This window comes from Paroedura picta, chromosome 6 (genome assembly GCF_049243985.1).
Source record: "Paroedura picta isolate Pp20150507F chromosome 6, Ppicta_v3.0, whole genome shotgun sequence".
NCBI classification, from domain to species: Eukaryota; Metazoa; Chordata; class Lepidosauria; order Squamata; family Gekkonidae; genus Paroedura; species Paroedura picta.
Window position 1 is genome coordinate 10,262,680 of NC_135374.1, and position 5,329 is coordinate 10,268,008.

The 5,329-nt window shown below is 43.9% G+C and overlaps 1 long non-coding RNA gene across 1 annotated transcript; it reads right to left on the reverse strand.

The window, feature by feature from the left end:
• Window positions 1-263: 263 nt before the first annotated feature.
• Window positions 264-3,781, reverse strand: LOC143840593 (uncharacterized). Its single transcript, XR_013232243.1, has 3 exons — window positions 3,610-3,781; window positions 2,513-2,561; window positions 264-313 (listed from the first exon to the last, which is right to left on the reverse strand). It is a non-coding gene; the product is annotated as an uncharacterized LOC143840593 (long non-coding RNA).
• Between the last annotated feature and the right edge of the window lie 1,548 nt (window positions 3,782-5,329).

A 5,329-nucleotide genomic window follows, 5' to 3' on the forward strand; every position in this document is an offset into this window, starting at 1 on the left:
GCTACAAACCCCTGTGATGCTCCTGGTCTGCATGGCAGTCCAATAAAGGTCTGGTTATAATATTTTCAAAACTTTTTCCTTTGTGTATCCTGTCGCAGACCAAATAGAAGTCAACCGGAAACCAGGTCCCAGGTCTTTACTCCCGTTTTCAGAAATCAGGAGCCTTCATCAGTGGCTCACTCCCAATCTCCGAATATTGACAAATTAATAATCCATCGTGAGATTCTGACCTTGAATATTTGTACCCCCCCAGTTTAAACGTACCTCAATCTCTCTGTTGTATCTAAATATCCTTTCACCGCAGTTGAATTTTCTACAAAGAGAAACAATAATATATTAATAAATGCGTCATACAAATTAAACGGGTTTATCAAATATACACCCCAAAACAATATGATCATAATGAATTTAAGCTATCAATAGGCCATTGGCTCACTTTGCAGTGGAGATCTCATGTTGTATCTAAATATACTTTCACTGCAGTTGAAGTTTGTACTGAGACCATACTATATCAATAAATGCCTCCTACAAATAAAACGGGCTTATCAAATATGCACCCCTAAATAATATTGTCAAGGCTGACAGACTAACAACACTTCTGGATTAATCGAAAGCTTTATTGCTAGCAGATCAAGACACTTAGACATTCGTAGTCGAATCTGAGCACTACACACAAAACGGTTACATTTACTAGTGATCTTTCCCGCCCAAACGCATACATTTTCCCAGGGAGAAGAAACCCCCTCCCACTGGTGCCAGTCTGGGCTCTGCTCCAGGAGTGAAAACGGAGGCACCTCGGCCTTCGATGGTGGACAGTTCTCCTCCTGGAGATAACAGAGTCTCACCCAGTAATTTCCCAAGCGAAATTATAACACAGACAGTTCAGGGTTGTTACATATAAAACACACATTTGGAAAAGAAGGAGTCACCCAGGTGAAGCACAATTCAAGGCAGAGATGATGTGATCCTGACAAATACGATCAAAATGACCTTCAGGTATCAATCGGCCCCTGGCTCACGTTTGCCCATTTCCAAATCAAGAGCGCCACTCAGCAGAGCAGGAGCATCACAGGTGTCTGTAGTGAAATGGCCCTGAAAGGGGACACATCCCATGAAGGTGTGCCTGAAAATACATGATTGTTATTTAAAAAAAAAAAAGATCCCAGATCTTTTTAAGTCCACCTGGTGCGTTAAGTGTTCGTAGAAAGTGTTTCCTCTGGCGACATTCTGTATGGCAGTCCAATAAAGTTCTGGTTATAAAATTTTCAAAATTTTTTCCTCTGTATATCCTGTCGCAGACCCATTCAAAGTTAACAGGAAACCAGATCCAAGGTCTTTACTCTCACTTTCAGAAATTAGGGGGCTTTCATCAGTGGCTCACTCCCGATCTCTCTCCGAATATTGACAAATTCATAATCCATAGTGGAATTCTGACAATGAGGTCACAAGTTACAAAAGTCCACGAGGGCTGTTGATGTTTGTACCTGGGAGTTCCTAACTTGGATTGGGATTGTGGAGAGGGGCGGTAAAGACCCCCCCACCTGGCTCTTTTTCAGTGAATTCACACCTTTCCGTTCCCAGTGGAGTGTGCAGTGATTTAAACACAGATAACTCAAGAGAAGTATGTGCAGTGCACACCTTAACCCCGTTCTTTTTTTATGGTCACCTTTGAAAAGTGTATGAATTTCCTGTATTCTCCGATTCTGCTTGAGCCTGTTTGCTTATTTATTATTGTTTGTTTGTTTATTATTCATTTAAAGATTTATATTTCACCTTTAGTCTGGCTCCCTGGCCTGTCTGCCTTGTTGTTCCAGAACCCTGCAATGTCTAGTTTTTGCTGTGCATAGATTCCTTCCGGCCCTGATCCTGCAAGCTTTGCTCTCTTCCAGTTCACATCCTCCTTTTCAATGAAGCCACTTTGATTTTTGAAAGCTCACACCCACAGCCTGTAAGGTGCTACTGGATCTTACCCGACAGTCAGTGTGGTGCTTTGGTTAAGAGCAGCAGCCTCTAATCTGGAGAACCAGGTTTGATTCCCCGCTCTCCCACATGCAGGTGACCTTGGGCCAATCACAGTTCTTTTTTGACAAAGCCATGGAATTGTTCTCTGTGTACGGACACCTACTCTTCAGGACTGAAGCTAGGAGAGCAGAACATCGAAAGCCATTTTGGGTCCACATTGGGGGAAAGGTGGGGCACAAAAGAATTACATCAATTATCAGTTGTAATATCAGAATTTCTTCAGATACCACCAAAGCGAAGAATTAACAGTATGGCAGGCCAATAAAGTTCTGGTTATAATATTGTCAAAAAATTTTCCCTTGTTTAGACTGTCGCAGATCAAATCAAAGTCAACCGGAAACCATGTCAGAGGTCTTTACTCCCATTTTCAGAAATCAGGAACCTTCATCAGTGGCTCACTCCCAATCTCTCTCCAAATATTGACAAATTAATAATCCATAGTGGGATTCTGACCTTGAATATTTGTACCCCCCCTCCAGTTTAAACATACCTCAATCTCTCTGTTGTATCTAAATATCCTTTCACCGCAGTTGAATTTTCTACAAAGAGAAACAATACTACATTAATAAATGCGTCATACAAATTAAACGGTCTTATCAAATATACACCCCAAAAAAATATGATCATAATGAATTTTAGGTATCAATAGGCCATTGGCTCACATTTGCAGTGGAGATCTCATGTTGTATCTAAATATCCTTTCACTGCAGTTGAATTTTGTACTGAGACAATACTATATTAATAAATGTGTTATACAAATCAAACAGCCTTATCAAATATACACCCCAAAACAATAAGATCATAATGAATTTAATTTATCAATAGGCCATTGGCTCACGTTTGCAGTGGAGATCTCATGTTCAGAAATCAGTGGCTCCCTCCCAACCCCCTGAATCATGAAATGATGACAAATTAATCATCAGTACTGCAATTCTCACCACCTTCAATCCCACCCAGTTCTTCACAAGCATGAACATTATCCGAATGGCCAGTGTTCCCAAGTCAGGGAGACAAGGGGCACCCAAGTACCTAATGGATTTGTGGCTCTAACTGCCCGCCTGAACCCTCAGCGAACTCTACTTCAGCATTCAGCAAGGAAGGTGACACATGACGGTTAATAAAATGAATACACACAAAGGCGTGTGGTTGCAAGGCTTTGACAGAGAGTTACAAGAGACCATCCTGGAGGTAATTGTTGCATGGATTGCTGAGGTCTGGTGTTCTGGGGCCCTTTGGGGCTCCAGTAGCTTCACTTGGCCTAGATGGAAAGATGCTGGCCGCTCTCCTCTAGTCATCTGTGCCTCCAGAGTAAGAGAGATGAAGATATTCACTCCCACTTTCCTGACAGTGGATGAAGCTCGCACCCCATCCAGGCTGGGTCGTCTTGCTTCCTCTTCTGGGCCTTCCTCCTCAGCCACTGGACCTCCATCTTCGTCGGATTCAGTTTCTGGAAACTCAGCTGGAGCCTTTCAGTCACGGCCCAAAAGACCTGGCCAAGGACTCAGGTTGACTGAAGGAAAACTGCTCACTCCTTTGTAGGTCTGTGGAGGGAGAATCAGCCAGGGAGAATCTTAGAACTTCCCCTACCTTCTTTCTAGAGCCAGTCCGTCTGGTCTGCAGCAGCCGAGAGAAGCCCCAAAGCTTGGCTGAGGGAAAACTGCAGACTCCTTTGCAGGCCCCGGCCAGGGAGAAACTCCAGAGCAGCTGCAGCAACAGCAAGGACCATTGAGGAAGCAGCCTTGCATATCTAGAGGTTCCAGTTTGGGCTTTCTCTTTCCCTCTGTTCCTGGGCATGGTTTCCTGGGACTGGCTGTGTTCTGAGTGTCCTTCCAGAAGGACCCTGAAGATTCTCTTTCTATGATCGTTGCCATGTTCTGAGCGCTGGTGATTTAGTGCAACGTCTAGTTCTGAAGTTCTGTGGTTTCTGACAAATCTTTTTCTCCCCACTGGTCAATGAGCGTCACGTGGTGAAAACTCCCAATCATGTTCCAGCAACATTTTGTCGACTTGGATCATCCCACTCTAAGTCCAAATGGTTAAAAAAAAACACACATAATAATGCAAAAGTATAAGAATCCAAAGGAGGTAATACAAAAACGGGCTGTTTTATTACGCCATTTCCCACAAATACACAGACTGTCCCCGATCTCACTAAAACCTGGTATGGTAGAATCCTAAATGAACAAAGAGACAGCTGGAAAGGTGCTGCTATTAATCTATTATGTGGTTGATCATTTTGCAAGGGTAGATGACAGAAGGGATCCTCAAGTGTGGGGATGGGAGAAGCAAGGGTAGGGAATGTCTAACTGGGATCGGCCCAAGTTTTCCCACTTCCAGATCGCCCAGTCCTGATATATATATCCCATTGGATCCGGCAGCAAAAAAATGGAACATGTATTTCTGCGCTTCCCCTTGCTGTGCGCCGACAGAGGGTGCTCGCCTGGACAGCCCTGGTGCCTCATCAGTAGCGGTATGATTCCAAGAAGAATTGGGGGGATCGGCCGCAAACAAAATGGTTATCAGAGAATAATTGGGCACGCTGAACAGTCATGTATATACAGGTAATCCATATATCTATACTGATCTTCCAAATGGGCAGCCCTAAAACACCCTCATGGTCTCATCTGGGCCTAAGTACATTGGACATTGTTTCCGGGCCTACTCTGCTTCTGTTGATTTTCCTGAGGACTCTGTATTTCTACCTCTTCCCCAGAGGAATAGGAAATGTAGATTAACGTTCTCCAATGTTTGAGTCCAGGAGTGCCTTTAAGACCTACAGAATGTTATTCAAGGGCTGTGATTTTGTGTGCAGGCCCACTTCGTCAGATACGGTAAAACAGAATATCCTCATATAGGTCGAGAGAGAGAGTCTGTGTGTGTGTTTGTGTGTGTGAATGTGGGGAAGGGTGTTAATAGCCAGGAAGGGCTAGCTAGAGTCAAGGTAAATAATGGTGCGATCACATCTTGACTCTAGCTAGCCCTTCCTGGCAATTGACCCGCCTACCCCCACACTACCTATAAAGATATCCTGTTTTACAGTAATGAAGAGGGCATGCGCACAAAGTTTAACCCTGTTGTGAGGATTGAATGGAGAACAACAGAAGCCATTGGGTCCAGTTGGGGAAAAAGTGCGGCACAAATAATTACATAAATTAATTCATTTTTTGATATTAAAAAAAAACTTATCAAGGATCTCAAACCTAGACATGAGGTCAGAGGGCTGCCCCGCCCATCTCCTGAGTCACAATGCAGCCAAGCCCCCTCCCCGACCTCACAATACCCCCTGCCCACCCAGGCCACCCCTATA